Raw genomic sequence first — 21,046 nt, forward strand, 5'->3', positions numbered from 1 at the left:
CTGAATTTTCACCAGTTGGGTTGAAAAATTCAGAGTCATTTTTCCATATTCTGAGCTTCCTAAAGGAGACTGAAGTTAAACATAATTAAGGAGCCCCCATAGCAAGGATCATTTAGTAAATGGAATAATAGTTGCCTTTTACTGAGCACTTACTATGTGCCATGAATACTACATGTGCTTCACATGAATTGTTTCATTTAATTTTCACAACAATGCTACATGTTGTAGACATTTTAACTCTAATTTTACAAATGAGAAAACAGACTCAAAGGTGTAGAATTTACCCAAGGTGACACAGTTAGTAAGAGAGGGATTCAGGATTGGAGCCTAAGTCTACCTGATTCTGAAGGCCCTCCTTACATCTCTTTTCCTGTAAAATTACAAATGTAATTCACAACCTCCTGTTCTAGGCGGTCTTGGTGCCATTGTTCTTGGAAGCTTAGTTACATGTTTTCTAGAGACCCCTTATAGACTTTGTCATTAGCAATATCAATTGTACTTCCCAGCCCAACCCAGCCCTCATTTTCTTAAGCCAGGGAGCACAGTTTAATAATGTAAAGTCAATAGGGCACATAGTTGGGCAGATAAAATAAAGGCAGGTACATAAAAGCATTTTGCAAACTACAAAGGTTCATACAAACATTTGATATACAATTTAAAATATCCTAAGATATACCTCAGGAATGTGAGACTCCAAAATGCTAGTGAGATTAGATAATGTATCCAGCAAGGTCACACATCTGGTAAGGTCTAACCCACTGACTTCTCAGCCAATGCTGTTTGGGGTAATGTGAGAAAAATGCTTCTTTCTGACGGAGAGCTCTAATTTACATGGTATGTTTATTGTCTACATGGTACCCACCCAATTAGTAAAAAAATGAAAAATCCAGCTGAGTTAGCCAGGTTTTGTGGGCTTGACACAGTGCCAAATAGCCAGTCTCATCAATTTTCTCAAATGATTTGACAGGTTATTTTGGCAAATGGGCTGACAGAGCTAGAGGCAGAAAATTCGATAGGAGGGATCTACTCTAAACAATTAGGGCAATGCTACCATGTAGAAACTACATAGACTGGGAGGGGACAATAAAGATTTTCCCAAGTTAATAATGAAGTTAGTTTAGACATTCAGATAATGCCTATATAATAGGCATTCTATCAGGTTAAAAATTAAGATGAAGAATTGAGATTACAACAGAAAATATTTTCTCCAGAAATGTGAATGAGTGGAAGCGGTATGAGTGGTGGGAGGGGAGATCACCAAAACACGAGGGAAAGAAAAAGAGGGTTACGATTCTTTATTCCCCAACTGGCAATGGGTGCCAAGCCACTTTACTGCACCTGACTTAGGAGTCGTTCCACATTACTCACACCAAAACACAAAGACCAGAGTTCTCTGATCTGCCTTCAGCACCAACTACACCATCAACTACAGCAAAAAAAAAAAAAAGCACACACCTTCACTTCAAATTGTGGCAGCAAAATTCCATTTGCTTCACCTTTCAAAAGAGCACAAAGGCATTGTAACTCATTCAGCTCTATTAGTATTAAAAAAAAAAATAAAAATCTCTCCATTAGACAAGCTCCCCAAAGCCTTGAGAGCTAAGCCAAACAAGGAGGCAGCATCAATCAGGTTGGACTGATGGGGGAGTAAATCGAGGGGTGACACGGAAACATGTCTTTTGTATAGCAAAGGGGTCTGAGTACCCTGCTGGCAGCAAGCAAATAATAAATAACAAGAGTTGAGGGCAAATTTTGAAGCTTTCCTTTGCTCTAAGTTGATTCAGAGGCTAAGAAAGTAGGAGAAAATGCTAAGATTTGGGGGAGAAAGAGTGTCGATACTGTGGAGCGCTTAGTGGCAATCAAGACATGAGAGAGAAAGGCCTTTCCCCCTGAGACTCCTGCAACCACCAGCTTCTCCACCTTCATATAATGTTGCAGGTAGGTTATTCCATGCCATTTTCACAATAGATAAGAAAGTATGGGTCTTCCCGTTGTAAGGAACTGAAAATAAATGTACAGGGCTTTTTCTTCCTCCCTGTGATCACCGTAGTGATGCGTGCTGGTGCTTCACCTAGATCCCTATAGCATCCTCTACTGATATTCTGTGCACCACCTTCCCTCCACAACCCTGGCTGTGTGTGGCATAAGAAAGCCCAACTCTCTTGCCTTGAGTTGAGACAACACCAAAGCAAAACTTAAGTCCACTTGTCCCCTGAAAAATTAGGCTGCAGCATACCTGAGGGACTTCGCTCTGAGACGCACCTTTCTCCCCTCCTTATCCTGCTTCCCCCACTCCTTTAGTAGTCTCCCCGGTAGTGTGTCTTTAATAGTCACTTTCATACTGATTTCATCTCAGGGTCTGCTTCTGGTGAACCAAATTAAGACAATCAATGTTTATCAAAATGTTCTCAAGTTTAGGATAGGCTAAATTGTACTATGAAAACATACAATCCCTAAAATTTCAGTGGCTTAAAGCAAAGACTTATTTCTTGTTCATGTTGCCTGTCCATTGAGAATGAATATTAAGAAGCAGTCTCTGTTCACCTTGGTCACTCAGAGATCCAGGATGACAGAACCATCAACTCAAACATTGCCAGTTACCATGACGTAATGAAAAGAAAGACTAGAAGACTCAGCTAACAATAAATGTTCCCTCAGAATTAACACAGATCACTTCTGCTAACAACTCATTGTCCTCTACTAGTTTCGTGGCCCCATCCAACTGAAAGTAGGACAGAGCAAACTTCCCTAATGACTACGTCAGTAAATCAGAGCTTAGAACCCTGAAATTTGTTGCTTCTCTATGAAATATAGTTTGGTTTCCATGAATATTAGTTTATCCCTATAATCTGCTTACCTACACTTTCTTCAAGAGATTGTGTGGTTGGTTAGAGAAACTAAGAGCTGAAAACTATTGCTATCATCCCATCTTTGCCATGGATTGGTAATGGGGTGATCCTAGATAATCCTTGGTGAATGCCTTGGTTTATTCAAAGGTAAAACAAACTAATGGAACTACTTTATGTGGTCTTTCACTTGGTCAAGATAGAACAACTAGTACCGAGCTATACATCACGATGGCAAAAAACTGTGATCCCTGGGACAACCTATTCAACTGACTTAGTTTTACATCTGGAGACACTGTTGAATTGTGGCACAACAAGAAGGAATCCAAACATGATCTTGCTGAACCCAGTAGATGAGTATTAGGGTTCAGGGCTACTGAAGTGGCTGAAATTTGTGGGATATGGTACAAGAAAGAAGGGAACTATATAAAAAAGGAGATCCACAAATCTGCATAGGAGTCTCCTTTAGTCTTTGGCTGAACACTATGTTCCACATGTTCAAGGCAAGACTTCATAGGCCAGGAAAATTATACCTACCAGAGAAAGAAAAATTACCAGAGGATAACTGTTCCCATATCTATTAGAGGTTGTATCCTAATCTATTAGAGATTGCACAGGACTGGGAGACATTAGAGCTCTCACCAACCATAGCGGAAAATCCTCAGTTAATTCAATAGACACCCCAGAAAGTCCATGACTTAAGAGTAGGCCTAAGCTAGCCATAGGTTCAAGGTTACTCTTAACTATTCCCTAAGAACGTTTAAAAGCAAACCTCAAAAGTATTAAACTAATGCACAAGTAAATTAATTGCCTGCCAGAACAAAATTTAATTATGAAGGAAGACAACAAAACCAAGGTAGTCAAGAAAGTAGCATCAATAACATATAGCATGCAATCAAAATAATCAGATAGGCAAGGAAGCAAGAAAACATAGTCCATTACCAGGAGAAAAGTAAGTTAGAGCAGATTGAAAATAATAAAGAAGAATGAATTAGCAATCAATGACTTTAAAATGGGTAGTATAATGGACAATGGTGGGGAGAGGGACTGGGGAGGGGGAAGGGACAGGGTAGAGCGGGTCATTGGGGAGAAAAAGGGACATCTGTAATATTTTAAACAAAAATAAAATTAATAAAATAAAATAAAATAAAATGGGCAGTATAACCATATTCAAAGATTTAAAGAAAAATGTTAACTTAATGAGGAAACAAAGAAGGAATCACAAGAGAGAAATGGTAAGTAAAAAAATAACCAAATGGCAATTTGAGCATAAAAAAATGCAATATCTGAAATGAAAATCTCACTGGATGGGTTTAACAACAGATGACACTGTGGAAGAAAAGATCAGTGAATTTGAAAACCAGTCAATAGGAACTATCCAAACTAAAAAGTAGAAAGAAATTAAGAGAAGAGAATTACCAAAAAAAAAAAAAAAAAAAAATAGCAAAGCCTCAGTGATTTATGAAAAAAATGTTAAGCAGTATAACATACACATAGTAGGCCTAACAGAGAGGGAAGGTTGGGCCAGAAAAAAATTTTGAATAAATAATGATAAAAAATTTTCCAAGTTTGGTGAAAAATACCAATCTACAGACCTAAGGATTTCAATAATCCTAAGCAAGATAAACACAAATAAGGTTACACCAGGACATATCATAATCAAATTGTTAAAAAACTAGTGATAGAGAGACAAAAGATGTATATAAGAATGTGCATAGCAGCTTTACTTATAATAGCTCCTAACTGGAAATAACCCAAAAATCTATCAACAAGAGAATGTATAAACAATTTGTAATAAATATACAATTGAATACTACTCATCAGTTGAAAAGAACAAACTGATGCACACAACAACATGTATGAATCTCTCAGATATTATGCTAAGCGAAAGCAGCCAGACACAGGAAAACCCATACTGTATCATTCCATTTATATAAAGTTCTAGAACAGGAAAAACAAACCTGTATTGAAAGAAATAACAGTAGTTGCTTCTGTAGGGGTTATTATTGTCCAGGGGTGCAAGGGATCTTTCTGTGGTGATGGGACTGGACATCTTGACAGGAATGAGGTTTATACAGGTACATGCAACTGTCAAAATGCATCCAAATGTACACTAAAAATATGTGTATCTCATGGTATATATATTATTTTCAATAAAATATTTTAAAGTGAAAAGAAAATCAACATCTGTGCATAAGTTGTCAATAATATACCTTCATTGTTTCATGCATTCTGGTATCACCTTTAACACCCCAAATGGCTTTCCTGTGAGCCTATGAATGCCTGAAATTCTGATTCATTTATCTGAAGCCCTATGTCTGTCCAAAATGCAAAGGACTCTTAAGTGAAGTCACATTGAGAACCATTTCACTTTATTATAAATTAGTTTATCAGGTCCTTTTTGAGAATGTGTTTTTTGGGGATGGCTGGGTCAAATACCATCAGGGTCAAAGGAGAAAGTTTTTTCTTATGTGTTCTAATTTTTCCTCAACAAACATATATTACTTAGGTCTTAAGAAATATGAATGAATTTTTGGTGTGTTTTTAAGTACATGGAAATCCTGGATGACTAGGCTGGGTGGGAGGCTCCAGCCAGATGGAGAACTGGCAAAGGGAAAAGTTGCTGAGAATTCCAGAAGACAAACTTTATCATCTTCAAGATTTCGCATAACTGCCTTCCAATTCAGAGCAGCAAAACATTAGGATAATTGAGGCAATTTCCTACACAGAGAGACATGGCAAGATATCTTTATGGAAATTTCAAAGTCAGAATGAATACATAAACTAGATCACAACATGAGCTTTTTGTTCATAGCAGAACAAACGTCTTACCATTCCCAGCACTTGCCGCATTCTCTCCTGCCTCCCTCTTTTGCTCACCTCTCTCACTTTCTCTTTCTCCTTCTGGAATGATGTTTTCCTTAAATCTGCCAGCAGATAAGTCCTCTAGTCCTTGTAGCCAAGGCTCATTCCCCACAAAGCCTTTGCTGAGTGTTCCCTCCTCTGAACTTCCATGGCTCCCAGTGCGTGTCTTAGAAATCTAGCCTGGCTCTTTATTGTGGCTCCTTATAATAATATTGATGATTCCAATGATAACTGTCATGTATTATGGGTTTCCCAACACTGTGCTTTACACAATCAGCTCATTTAATCCATACACCCACTCTTAAGATAGGCAGCATTAAGGAGAAAACCAAGGTTTAGACAAGCCAAATAACTTGCTCAAGGACAAAGCAGATGTAGGATTAGACCCAAAGCTGTCTGACTCCATAGCCTTTTGTACTTAACCACTATTCTATCTCCTGACAACCATGTCTCATTTATCCTAAAACAATAAAAACAAAAATCTATGCGTCTCTATCTCTGTATCATTTACTATGTGACAGGCAGTGTTCAATGTCCCTTCAAGGGAGAGATCATGGTTTGCATATCTCTGTATTGCTTCCTGCATCTCACACGGTGTCTGAAAAACAGGTACATCTCAACATGTGCTTGAAGGGATGACTAGATAAACAAGCCCATTGCTAGGTTCTTATTCTTTCCCCAATTCCAAATTTGTATTCCTAGAAACTCAAGCAACTGAAGTGAATGAATACATGAATAAATAAATAAATATAAACAAATCTTAGTTCCTCCTTCAAACACAGGCTCAATATTGGCTACAGATCACCTGGTTTTGCTCAGTCTCTTGAATTCCCTTCCAATTCTAAGATCTGCTAGACTAGTTTCTGTTCCTCTGTACCTCAGAAATATTTCTATATCTCTTTTCTAATTTGTTTTCTGTTGGAAAAAGATTACAAAGAAAAACCATGGCTGTAATGCAATTTAATGGGATTTTAGGTTTGGGAAAGAAAGGATTAAGGGATTTACACCTACCCTGTCACTAAATTTGGACCACATAAGTTAGTGCATCTATTAATAGCTAAATACTTGTGTGACATTGCAGTAGGTAAAGTACTCCCATTGTGTTATCTTATCTGACCTTCACACTTTGGAGTAGGCGAGGCGATTTGGATCATCCCAACTCTGCAGATGAATAAACTGAGACTGGTAGAGGGAAAGTGATTAGCTAGTAAATAACATCAAGATCTCAATCTAAGTCTCTTGGCTATAATTAATGTTATATTTCACCCACACCATAGTGTATCTAGCTTATTGGTCATCAAAGACTACATTCCCTATTCTAACAATTACTCTACGTGTACAATAGATAAGTAACCAGTTTGTTAGGCTCATTTGGGGAACAGGTTTAACACTCTCCCTTTTGAGTAAGCCATTTTTGTGAAATCATTCCTGAATGTGGTTCCTACAAGTTGTAGTAATAGAAAGTTATACCGTAAAAGACCTTGGAAAGCCAGCCTCTCACTGTCTCAGTATCATTCCATCATTTTTTTAGTAGGTAAGCTACGACTTAGAGAAATTAAGTGAGCTTTCCCCAACGTAGCATAGTGCACAGAATCAAGGTTTTAACATATCCAGCATACTGTATACAAGATAGTCTAATCTGAGCTCCTCCAACATAGCACATTCTTCTATGGCACTCATGGCAGATACTCCTTTATCTTTACCTTTACTATCTGAATCCAATCCTATCCCTTTGTGTGTTAAGTAACCTTAACAACCTGGGCCCTTACAGTTGAACCTCTCCCGCGACGGCCACCCAATTGTGCTCAGTGTTCTTGGGAGCCCTCTGTTGGCCTCCTGGAGAATAGCAGGCAGTCCCTGCTGGGGGCTGTGCTCCTGAGTCCCGGGAGCTTCCTGAGCTACCACCAGCCATCGGAGGCAACGCGGCCCAGACAGCGCTGCTCATTTCAGTGCCACCTAGAACACAAAGCAGGGTGAAGAAACGTGTGTTTGCCAAATTGAAATAAGGCAGACTTGGCAGTGAAATAAACTTCCATTTTCTCAGCTTCTAAAAATATCCATCAAAACTAATCTCTCCAAAAAACCACAAGACTCGGCTCTGAATCACGAGCTTGCCTGGCCTTTCTTAATGAAACATTGCCTTCCCCCCCACCCGCCTCCTCCCCGTTCTTACCCAGCCGTGGGGTACAGTGCGATGGCATGCAGGCTGCGCAGGGCACCACGTACCAGCTAAAAGCTGACTTTACCTCCTCCCTCCATTCTTAACCCCACCCCACTCCTTCCTTTTTACTCTCCCCCCTTTCCCTCCTTCCCTCCTTCCCTTTCTCTCTTTATTCTAACACATCATATAAGAAGCTAGAAAGATGACTCTGAATTGGAACCTGCCCCAAGGAGTTAATAATCTGATAGGGAAAATATAACAGGTATATTTAAAAAGAAAAGATATTAAGAACCCTAGGAGAGGCTCCAGCTAGACAGACTCTTGCTGTTGCAATCAGTTACCTCCAGTAACAAGGGATTTATTGGAAGGATGCATGAATATAAAACTCAAGAAGAGCCCAGCCATAATCCTTCAGAAAAAGCAGAAATTACAGGGTGAATGTGAACCTAGAGTGTTTTAGGGACTCACCCATCATTCTAGTGCTCCACCAGGGCACACAACTACAGCCCATGTGTCTGGATTTATTTTATTTTATTTTATTTTATTTTATTTTATTTTATTTTAATTTTATTTTATTTTATATTTTATTTTATTGTATTTTATTTTATTTTATTATTTTTATTTTATTTTTTATCACTTAACAATGGACTTATTCACCAATGCACTTTTCTCTAACAATGGACATTTTACACCACATGGTTAACACTCAGCTCTTCAAGGAAGACACTCATGCTCCTGGGTTAGAGGCAGCTGGAGCTAAGGGGCAGTAAAGGCCTGGACATTTCCAGCAGCAACAGGGCACCAGCGTGGCCTGCAGCCTCCAGGCCTCCACAGCATGGCCCAAACACTGGGACGGGCCACATGGGGAAGGAAGAAGTGAGGAGGTACGGAGTGGGCAGGGCTCATTTCCATCGGGGCAGCTTTGCCAAGTGCTGCGTTTGACTGTGTGGTCTCAACACAGGGGTGTGCCATGAGCACCCGGGCCTGTGGAAGCACACCTTTCCGCATCTAGTTCCAGCCAAGTTCCTCCCTTGCAAGTGGGGAGCTAAGTTTCAGCTGGGGAACTGTGGTATTTGGGTGGTGGGCGGCTGCGGGAAGATGGACATTTTAGAACATTTTAGTAAATGTTCTGACATTACAGGCAGAGGACATAAGAAAGGGGAAAGCCTTTGGCTTCTCAACTCCTGTGAGGCTCGGTTCATGGCCTCCCTCCCCACTCTGGGAAGTCCCCAGGACATAGCCTGACCAAGTGGCAGGGGAAGGGTGAGCATGTAATGATGATGGGATGACAAAAATATTAGGACTTGGGACTTGAGTAATACTGACATTATGAGGTCATATTGGTGGAGAGGAGGGGCACGGGACAGGTGTGTGGGGGGGAGCAAGAGGATCATCAGCTAGAAGGGGTCTTAGTGCCCCACCACCATGCAGTCAGTGTCAACTGTGAATTGAAATTACTGGTAGTGAAATTTTGCCCCTACTTTGCACCCACTCCCACCCACCAAGTATACACATACACATAATTTCCTCCAAGAATTTTCCCTGTGTGTGGGCATACACAACTCCTTAGCTTCTGAAGGAGCCTATGCAACTGCTAGGAGAAAGAAGAAAAGAGAAAAGGGAGGGAGGGAGGGAGGGAGGGAGGGAGGGAGATGGCTGCTGATGGATGTGGTTCTTATTTACTCCTACAGCCTGAGGGTGGGCAGAGTCAAGTCCAAGTTCTGCCTGTGGATTTATTCATTGAGGAAAAGTTATATTGGAGAGACCTGGCAAATTGCTTTGTGAAGACTGAAGTGCACATTGATTTACCTACAAAAGTACAAAACCTCTCATAGTTTGCCAGCATAATGAACACAATCAATAAATTGTCACTTATCAAAACCAGAAGCCCTGGAAACATGGAATGGGTTACCTCAAATATAGTGCACATTGGTGACCAAAGAACCATCTCCTCATCCCACACACAGCGACTAACCAGCACCTCCCGTGTGTCAAGCACATCATTAGGTACCCAAGACCCAGCCCCTGTCCTCATGAAGCTGGCCATCTAGGGGGAGATCCAGTGGGAAATTACAGCTCAAAGAGAGGCAGGTAAAACTCAACTGTGACGGGCCCGTTAGAAAGAAACAGCCACAGTGCTATGAGAGCATAAAATGAGTATTCTGGAATATAGGACCTGGTAAAAGAAGGCAAGGACACCTTCCTGAGGAAGCAACCCTGAACTGCTATCTGAAGTATAAAAGGAAAGAGAAAACACGTAAGGCAGAGGGAACAGCATCTGCAAAGGCACCGTGGATAGTAAGGCTTGGTGAGCACAGGAACCCTCCAGGGGTCACAGCATGGCTCCGTGGGCAGCAAGCGGAGTGAGCAGTGCCAGACAAGGCCAAAGGGGAGCAGGCACTTCATGCAGGGCTGTGTGAACCATTTTAAAGAAGGTGTTTATCCAAAGAGCAAAGGGAGTCAATTAAGGGGATTTAAATAGGTGCTCAAGAAAAAGCTACTGAATATATTATAGACAAGAAATATTGAAAGGCTTGTAAACCTCTGATGTTGTAGGTGAGATGTTATCTGTCTGTGCTTTTTCTCCAGGGTTAAGGTCATAGCTGCCATTAGATTCCCAAAGTGGTCCATAGTCCTCCAGGGGGTTAGAAACATTGTCCTGGTTCTTAATGGGAGAGCGGACTGAATGGTTTCTCACTAGGGTCCCTTTCATCTCTAAGATTCATAAGCCTAAGACCAACCCTGAGCCATCTAAGTAGTTGACAAGCTGAAGTTCACTGTCAACAGTGGGAAATTAGAGCTCAAAGTTCGAAAACATGGGTTTGATGTTGCTGGCATCAGAGCAAAGAATGCACTCATCCTCCCACTGATTCCTCTCTTTTTCTCTCTCTTCTCTCCCTCCCTCCCTCCCTCCCTCCCTCCCTCCCTCCCTCCCTCCCTCCCTCCCTCCCTCCCTCCCTCCCTCCCTCCCTCCCTCCCTCCCTCTGTCTCTCACATGCTGATCATTCTAAGGAAAGGCCCATTGCAGGCTGTGGATATTGACCTTTTCAGAGGATTGGCCCTGGGGGTTCACAGGGCTGCTGTTTAAGGCCCAAGAGCATCTTCATAACCAGCTCAGTCACAGCTGAGTCCAGGGGGATTATGAATGCATATCTACTCACTTCCTCTCTCCAGCCCTCCCTTGCCCTGCTAGCAAAGTGAAAATAAAGCAAGTGGATCCGAGCCAACAATGGCACAGTTGACACTCAATGATTTGAGTCACTGGAGGGGATCATCAGCATGAACAATCGTAAGCACGAGTGGTGAATCACTCATCCTGGGATTCTGAGGCTGACGCTACTGATCCCTAAGGCCCACAAAAAACAACAACAACACAACACACAGCTTTTTCTTCAGCAATGATTCCCAAAGGGTGTTCTTAGGGAACCTTAATTCTAGGGGATGCTGATAGGAGTTCTGAAAATAAGTTAGATTCCATGGTCAAACAAACTTGGGATACATTGGATTACCAAAGGTAAAACAGGTATCTGCTGTGAGACTCCCCCAACCTTTTATAGCATTTTTTAACCCTGGAGAAGGAAATCTAGTTTATAATTTCCCCCGTATTTTTAAAGAGTTTCCCAGAAGCCTTTGGTTGAGGAGCATCTCATAGCATCTGTGCCCCAAGGCAGATTTTGGGAAATGTGGCTCTCCTAAGTGCTCCTGAAAGGGCTCCATGCCCAGGTTCATGCCATGACTCTCTTTAGCATAACTCATAACCCTTATTTTCCACTCAAGGCTCATACTAAGTCCTACCTCATGGAGGAAGCCTTCTGCAATGGTCCAGTCTACCTTTAGTGCTTATGGGTTGGGCCGTACATTTTGGCCCATGATTATAAGAAATTTAGTTAAGGACTTGGGAATGTGGTGTCTTATAAGTCCCATGGTCTGATCCTGCCGGTCTTTCTGACCTCACCTGGAACTGTGCTCCCCTAGGCCAGTCACCCTGGATTCCTGTCTGTTTCTTGACCACGTCAGGTTCATTCCCGCCTCCGGCCCTTTGCACCTGCCTGCTCTTTGGCCCACAGTCGTTCACGCCGCCTGACTTTCCCATCAGCCACGGGAGCTCCACAGCACCCTCTCCACGCTGCCTGCTGTTCCGCGGCCCTATTTTCTTTTCTTTATAGTGCTTATCACCGTAAAAGTGCCTTTCATCTATTATATGCTTATTTAGAGTCAGTCTTCCCCTCTAAAATATAAGCTCCATGACAACAAGAATTTGTCTCTTGTACTCGTCCTAGAACCTGGCTCATAGTAGATATATTAAATATTTGTTGAGTGAATGAGTGCTCTCAACAATTTGTTGCTGATAAGTTTCGTCCCTTAGGAAGTACTGCAATCTCCTGAAGGCACAGACCACTGTCATCAGTGGAGTGCAGCTGAAAGGAAGCTAGGTAAGTGAGAAGAAGCCTGGGGTCAATCTTAGTTCCACCGCTGTGTCCCCTTAGAGAAGGATCTTGACCTCTCTGTGCCTCATTTCCTCCTTTCCTGTAGCAGCTCAGCTGTTCACCATTGCACGCCTATCCCCAGCTCAAAGCAGGCACACAAAAGGGCACTGGGTGACTGAATAAATATTTATCACATCTACTAGATAACCTATGAGTGCCCAATAAACAGCTATTGAGATAAAACAGTGATAGGTCATTTTTGTTTATATGGGTGAGGGGGGATCTAATCCTTTGGCAAAAAGAAATACGCATTTACTTTAAGTGTAAGTGCATTTTACAAAGGCTGAGGCTGCCCCATATTTAGACTCGCAGTCTCTACAGCCTGTTCAGTCTGTCCTGGCAAAGGTTTCCTTTCTCCATCCATAGCCTCTGGCCCAAGACCCATCTCCTCTCCCTGGCACTGAGGGACATGCAGCGCTGCAAGAAAGGGTGCCATCCTCCCCCATCAAAAGTCGGGCAACCTCCTTACTGGCTGTGTGTTAGGAGAGCTGCTGCTGCTGCTGGTAGTTGTAGTAGAACTAGTAGTGTTAGTAGTAGAAGTAGTGGTGGTAATAGTTGTAGACACTACTTATTGAGAGCTTATGTGGCAGGAACATGTGAACATGGAAAGCTCTTTACGTATATCACTGATCCTCGCAAGAATTCCAAGAGATCGGTTCTATTATTTTTCCACTTTACGAATGAGGAAATGAAACTCGGGAAAAAATCCCCCGCCCCAGGATTTATGAGCGGCCTGCCTGCCTCCGGAACCAGACTCCTGCTGAGCTGTAGGGTTGTAAATACACATGAAGGGCACAGGAGTGGAAAGAGCTCTGCACACAGCCGGCCCCCTGCACGGAAACAGGAGAAGGACTGGGGCGCCACCCAGCAGGGCACAGGGGGGAGCCTCACTGCAGGTAGCTTAGGAGCCGCCAAGAGCTCTGGTTCCAGGCCTTGGCTCCTTTCTGTGAGGGGCCTCAGCACCCCCTGCCTAGGGACAGGTAGCTCCCGTGTAGAGGTGGACATGGCTCACGCCTGTGATGAGTCACCACACTGCCGGCAGAGTCCCACCGGGAGAGCAGGGAGAGGGACTGGTCGGGGGCGCTGACCAGGGCCCTGCAGCCTGCTTCTGTGCCCCCCGGGGCTGAAGCTTTGCCAGCAGCCCGGGGAGCTGAACCAATGCTCCAGGAGCCCTGAGGGGCTAGACACCCGACAGGGGATTTTAATTAAAGCGACTTGCTGATCAGGTACATGCTTAATGTTATAATTACTGGGCGGTGACAGCACCATGAAGTACAGGGAGCAGGAAGCACTGACCAAGCAATTTTCAAAGGTTGGGCTAATGTTCTTCATTTTTCACCGAAACCTAAATCGAGTTTGTGCTTTCAGAGTATAATGAAAAAGACAGGAAGGTGAACATGACAATCCGGCTCCAAGCACCCTAGACTGGAAAAAAACGGAATTTTCCTCTGAAGCCAAATAATGACATTCATTCACTCATTTATCAAACTTTATAGACTAGTCGTTCGGTGCCAGGCACTGTGCTCAACGGTGGAATGGGGGGGGGAGCGTGGGGAGGAAGGAGAGGAAGAGGGAGGGGGGAGAGAGGAGGAAAGGTGGGAGGAAGGGGAGGAGGAAACGGTCTTGCCTTTGATGAGCTCATTGTCTATCGAGGCCGACAGACTCCTGCCTCCAAAGATGTAGACTCGGCCTAGGAGCCAACGGGACTCAAACCCCTCGGCAAGTGGCAGGGATTTCCCAGGCTCCAGGGAGCGTCCTCCTCGCTGCTGGCGAGGCCGGGTGTGCAGCCGCCAGCGTCCCTGGGGGCTCCCGGGCAGCGAGGCACGAGTGCCTCCGTGCCCCTGGGAGATGGTAGGGCTTTCCTTCCCAGCCACTCAGCAGCACAGGGGGACTTCAATTGGAAAGTCGGCGAGAAAGGTTAAACATCACAGAGTCAAAACTATGCTTGAAAATCCTATAATCTGCCTGTAAAGTGCAGCATGCATGCTCCGTGTTCATCACGTGGTTCAGGAAAGCTCTTGCACAAGCCAGTTTGAGAACCACCAAGCTAGACTTAAAGGGCGGCAGGAATGGAGCATCTCTGTGCAGGTGATGGGCTTTCAAACCATATCATCTTCAAGATAAGTATCCACTCGCTGGTGGCGAAAGGGGGGCGGGTAGAGAATTCTAAAGTGCTTCTTACCAGCCAGCAGGTTTCTGCATAGTGTTTTACTACCTACCTCTAAAGCCTTAATAAATGTGAATGGATTTTGTTGTTGTTAAGAGGGTTCCCCAGGATGGGGAGCGCAGGTTAAGCTCTCAGGTCTGTGGGAAGGGAGAGGCTCGGGCAGGTCTGGACCCTGAGCTCCCTGAGGCTGGGATCCTGCTAGGTGCCAGGGTGAGATGGAGGCATCCTTGCTCCAAGGGTCCAGGTGAAGGCCCCGAGGAAGCCTCAGTCCTGGGGGCAGTGACAGTAGCTAACTTAGACTCGGGGTGGGGGTGGGGGTGGGGGTGGGGGTGGGGGTGGGCGTGGGGGTGGGGGTGGGGAGGAAAGCTGAGTTCACAGGTCATGCAAAAGTCAGGGCCACAGAGATCTGACAGCCACACGGCCAAACAGCTGCCCAGCCTCAGACACCCTGGGGTGAGAAATAATGACTCCGGCAGCACTTGGTGGCTTCACCTGCCACAACATCCTCCTAAACTAGAGTGTGGATTCCGGGTACAACCAGGATGTGCCTCCCCCACCCCTCTGGTAACCTCCTCGGGCCTCTAGCTTTCTCGCCCCAATGCCTACCCCAGCAGGGTGCTCAGGCTGGTCCCCCATCTCCCAGGACCTGCCTGCTCTTCTCCGCCAGACCAAGCATCACCCCTTCTTCAAGGTCCCACCCAAATCCCACCTCCCCTGAAAAGCTGGGGCTCCCACGGCCACACCTGGGAATGGCTCCCTGTCTGCCCTTCATCCCCTCACCGTTACTGCTGCTTGTGCTCACTTGACACCGGTTGTAGCCGTTTAGAGAACGACTGGCTTTGAATGTCACCTGTGACACTGTGAGTAAGGGCCTGGCACGCAGCTGTGCCTCAGCGTCCCCGCCTGCACAGGGGGGTGAGAAGAGTAACTACCCCACAGAGCTGCGTGAGAATTAAAGGAGGCCAAGGGCGTACAGCACCTGAGGTGCCTGGCACAGGGAGAAGCACTTGACAAACATTCTGGAAAAGATCCTTAGGAGAAGGATTTCCTACCTTGCTGTATTCTCAGGGCCCAGCGGGCACATCCAGATCCACAGCCACCTGTGTGCTTTGTTTTATTAGGAACTCGTTCATTCAAGAAGCATTGACAAAGTACCTACACCAAGCCGTTTATGCAAACGAACAAGATCCATCTCCCACCCTCCGCAGGCTCTTGACAGCAACCCACCAGCCCAGCGGTGCGGGTGCGGGTGAGGGTGAGGGTGCGGGTGGGGGCTGGCAGCACCCCTGGGCAGGGGGCAGCAATTTCCCTTGCCCGGGGTCCCTGAGGAAGGGGGGCGGGGAGAGGAGGTAGAGGATGGGGACAGTTCTCCTTTCCTCAAACCACCTCTCTCTTCCTCATTTTTTATTAAGAATTTTGTTTCTATTTATTGCCTTTGCCAACCGCATAGACAAAAGAGCATTCAAAGTTCTAGAGGAGATGAATCTGGTGACAATAAGGGGAATCTGAGCAAACTGAGGAGAAAGACCCAGATCAAAAGTTAAACTGCCACGAAATAATAGCCCCAAACTGGAAACTACCTAAATGCTCGTCGACAGTGGAATAAATAAGGGCATTGTCCTGCATTTGCTCCCTGGAATATCCGACAGCAATGAGAAGGAAAAATCTGGGATACGGGCGATGACACAGGCTGATCGCACAAACGCAAGGTGGGGGAGCCAGAAACAGAGACCCCGTAACGGACAAAAAGAAGCCGTTAGCAGTCAGAACAGTTTCTCTAGAAACCTCCCATCTCCCTCTCCCTACAGCCCCTGACGTAGTCTATTTACATTCATTTTCTTTTCCGTGCCCTTTATCATATTTGTAATTATATATTTTATCTGTGGCTTTTTGTCTCTTTTCCACTAGACTGTGAGCTCCTTGAGGGTAGGAACAACCCGCCTTATTTTCTAACCTGAACGGTGTGACCCACGGTCGTCCTGGTGCGTGGCGTGAGCCTGGCACACAGAGGGCTCAAGAAGTATTTGCTGAATGAGCCAGTGGAGCAGGCACTGTGCCCTTCCCGTGCATAATCCCCCTAATCCCCACGGCTGCCCTGCGGCAACATCAGCGTGTCCTTTCCGCCAAAGCTCGTAGGTTCAGAGGCTTACACCGAGTCAGTTTGAGTCTTGGGCGCACGCGGCCTAGTGCTGCCACCTGGGCGCACAGCGACCCACCTCCTCGCACCCCGGGCTCACTTCCTGGGAGCGACACTAGGGGAGGTAGCCCCTTCCTTCCACCAAGAGACGGCTGCCTCACTTTCCTGGGGAGATGAAATGCAAGGACGAAAATCTTGATTAATAGATCCGTACCAGCCTTTAATTGGCCAACATTCAAAGATTACACCTTGAACTTCTAGGAGAAATTAACTGAACAGCTTCTAAAAATCAAGTAATAGAAATCAATGCACTTTTAAAAGTCTCATGCCTCCCTTAGACAAGTGGTTACAGAAATTTGTAAGTCTTGGTTCTTGCTTTAGAAGCATCAGTTCAGGGAGAATTGGACAGATGGAGGCCCTGTCCTTCTCGTCTTAGCACGGACATGGCTATGTGGTTCCTAAAATAACCCTGATCAAAACTAACCTCTGTTTTGTCTTCTCAATTCTTCAATTATTTAGTTGTTTATTTCCCTGTAATTTGCTATGTGTAAAGAATCATCAAATTTTAAAGCCAAAAAGTGCCCTGAAGATCATGTTTTGTTTCTTTAATGTGTGACCCTATTAATTCAGATGACATTAATTTGAAATTCATAATAATTACATAAACATCGAATGAGAGGTATTGTGGCTCTTCCCAGTTAAAATATGCATATTCTCTTTACTGATACGCTGTCTCATCCCACAAAAGATGTGAGGTGACTGTCTGATTAATGTACTGAGGTTCTCTGAAGGAGGGAGGGGAAATGGGCACGGAGCTGTGGGTTGGGACTCCTTCTTCAAGTGTCAGGAAAATCTGAGGTTGAAATTTGGCTCTACCGTTTTCTAGCTATGTGGCCTTGGGCAAGTGATTTAACCCAGCCTCCGATCTTTCATCTGGAAAGTGGAAAATAAATATAGCAACTTTATTATAGGGTTCTTGTGAGGAGTAAAAATAAATATTGCATATGAAGTGCTCAGCACAGTATCTAGCATGCGGTAAGTGTACAATAGATTACTACAGCTACTAGTAGTAATGTCAGTCATATGAAAGCACCTACTACGTACCAGGAATTTTACATGCATGACCTCACTTCTCACCTCAACCTTTTGAGATAGGTTTTACATGTAAAGAAGCACCCTGCGGGTGAGTTAATCATTTGTTCAAGGTCACCCAGTTAGTAGGTAAAGGAATAAATATTTGACTCCAGATCTATGTAACTTCACCCCTCAGGCTGCTTTTCCCAAATCATACCTCCATGGAGACACTCACAGGCTAAGTGAGTAAAAGAAGGACTGGTGATGTCATCTGTGTATCCCTGCCGTGCACAAAATGACTGAGCAAACGAGCATGTGTGACACTGAGGAGACAGGGGGATCATGAGAAGAGAATTATCATCGGTGGAGGGACCTGTGTCTCTCCTGAGGGCCAAGAGCTTGGGCTCACATAAGAAAGACTGTCTAACAAGGGAAGCCCTTGAAGTAGGTAGAGCACTGAATTACAAATTAGAAGACTTCAGTCTTTTCTGCCTCTAGGATTTTGTTACAAGTCAGACCACAGTTCGTAGTTTTACTTTTTAGACAAGTCATCTTCCTTTCCCTTGTGAAACTGTGTGACCTGGGCAGCGAACTGTGGGGATGAGATTTGGCAGCTGCAGACCCCTGGCCTAGAGGTAGGCACACCTGGAAGGGTGAATGTGCACCTCTGCGGAGTTAGAACGGAGCTCAAATGTGTTTGCCTGATTTATAAATTTCCCCAAGTATGGGATGTGCAGAAAGCTTTCAGATTCTGTGGGATGACACTAAATTTTTCCAAATATCAAATCGGCAAACCAATGGGAAGAAGCCAAAAGCTCCCGTGAGACTCTGGGCATAGGTGTGGAAGGGGAACAAGGAGTCTTCTCCCTCTTGAAGGAGCCACAGCTCTGAGTTCTCAGTGAAGGCCCGCGGATTTCTCCTGGTAGTCTTTCCCAGAATGGACCCCAAAGGCTTCCACTTAATGTGTGTCCATAGTAGCCAAACATGTTGGAAAGGGAAAAAAAAAAAAAAAACGAAGAAGAGGGAAAATAAAAACCAAATGGAAGATGCCACACCAACTGTGCCAGATCGCGGTGCAGTCACAACTGGGCTGGGCTGAGCGCGGTTCTGGTCCGTGACTTGGAAAGCAAGAAACGCACAGGGAAGAGCAGTGTAAACAGCCAAGGGCACGCTGAGGCTGTGCGAAAATTAGTGCGATTCTTCAGTTCACAGGCAAGAGCGCCCAGGAGGAGTGAATGACATCCCTCCAAATCAGGGCTACAAGGACAGAGGAGCACTGGAGAAGCTGAAGCCAGAGGAACATCTGGAATGTAAGTGGAATCATCCTCTCATTAGGTGAACAGAAACCCCACGCCACCGATCACTCTCGAGAGGCAGAGCTGCTGAAAGGGTAAACGGCTCAGTTCGACAAATACCACCGAGTAGGAGAACCAGGAGCGCGAACAAGTTTTAATTAAACTGTTTATCTTTAGGTAAGTATAGATCCATATGCAGTAGTGAAATATAATACAGAGAGAGCCTGCGGTGTGCCTTTCCCCAGTTCCCCCAGTGCTAACATCTTGTATAATTATGGTACAAGAGCACAACCAGGATGCTGACGATGACAGTCCAACCATCTCAGTCAGGCTTCCCCAGTTTACTTGTGCTTGTGCTTGTGTGTGGGTGTGTTTAGTTCTGCGCAATCGTATCATGTGATAATTCCTGTATCCACCAGCACAGTCAAGATACAGAACATTTCCACCACAAGCATTTCTCTTGCTGTCCTTTTATAAACACCCCCACCTCCCTCCCACCCCCATCCCCATGCATCTGCTCTCCAGCTCTATAATTTTGCCGGTTCAATAATGTTATATAAGTGGAATCATAGGAATGCTAACATTTTATGGACAACGGCAAATAATTAAGAATGAGGAATATTTCTTGAGATAATAATTGAGACCCAAAGTTGAAATACCCCTTTCACAAAGTATCTCTTATGTGCAAACAGTGGGCTACACGGACAATGGATCTGATGCAGGTGAACATTTGGGCGTTATCAGAAAATGGCCACTTTGTTTTATTTAACAACCTGAGTGGGTGGGGCAGGATATAAAGGAGCTAGGAATTGGATTTGCCCCACTAGAGGGGACATACGCTGGGAATAGGGCCCCCCTGTGTATATGATAACAAGAGTGACGAGAAAGACTCAGTGTTTGAAAAGTCAGATGCAGACTGCAGTTGGTCCAGTTTTGGGTGGGAGCCAGGCTGGGCCTGAAAGAAAGGCCTCAGAGCTTATGTTGGCCCTTGGTCTTACTTGAGACCTGCGCACAAGCGATGTGTGTAAAAAAGGCTTCCAGTGGCTAAGGTTGTTGAGAACAGACCATTTTTAAGAACTTCCAAAACACTTTGACTTCATCCCTATGGTTTAAATAATTAACAAATGGTTCCAAATAAATGGAGGAATTGGGAGCAGGCAGGAAGATTGGTGAGAAAGCAAAACCACAGGTGGAAGGAGAAAACCTGAACTAAAATAATGGCAGGGAAGCTGGAGAAATGGGAGGGATCACTTGTGAAAAATAAATAGAAGACCCAGGAATGCTTGGAAGTGGAGGGGAAGGAGATGAAAAGCCACACACATACCCCAGGTTTGAGGCCTGGGTGACCAAGAAGATGGAAACGACCAGATTTCCAGCCTGAGTGGACAAGAAACTGAGAGGTGGGCAAAGGCTACAGGTAGGAGAAGACGGTTCGTTCATGTTGAGACTGAGTTACTGGGAGGGCTTCTTCTAGGAGAAATGATCATGGAAAGTTGAGAGAGGTGGTCTCGCCTTTTCTGGCTCCCTCCCCTTTACCCTTCAACATGTTGCACACCTAATCCTGTCTTGGCATCTGCTTCTCAGAAGACTTGACTGAATACAGTGCTTTACCCCATTTCATAATTATGACAACCAAGATATAAGTACTATTGTCCCCATTTTCCAGATGAGGCAAAGAATGGTTAAGCACTCACCCAAGATCGCTGCAGTCGCACTGGGCATGCCCCGCATCTTGACCACGCCCCGTTCTCTCTGCCTGGGGGCCTGCTCACGCTGTTTCTTCCATCTGGAAGGGCTGGGCCCTTCTCTTCTAGGTCTTGGATGAGGAGTGCTCCTTGGCCTCCCAACTCACAGGTCTTTTCTGTTTTTCTCTATCTTTGCCCCTGGTTTATTTTCTTCTCAGCACTAATTTCAATATAAGGTTATTCCCTTTACTTTACTGCTTAGTGTTTTTATCTGTTTCTTCCCCTAGAGTGCAAGTCCTCTGACACCAAGCGCCATATCTTTCTCTTTC

The 21,046-nt window shown here is 44.7% G+C and overlaps 1 protein-coding gene across 1 annotated transcript in view; it reads right to left on the minus strand.

Moving 5' to 3' along the window:
* The window catches only part of ALK (ALK receptor tyrosine kinase), a gene marked incomplete at both ends in the record, with an annotated part of 512,424 nt that overhangs the window by 459,078 nt on the left and 32,300 nt on the right, over positions 1 to 21,046 (minus strand). The gene's annotated exons all lie outside the window — the stretch shown is intronic.

This window comes from Miniopterus schreibersii (assembly GCF_964146895.1).
Source record: "Miniopterus schreibersii genome assembly, chromosome: 13".
NCBI classification, from domain to species: domain Eukaryota; kingdom Metazoa; phylum Chordata; class Mammalia; order Chiroptera; family Miniopteridae; genus Miniopterus; species Miniopterus schreibersii.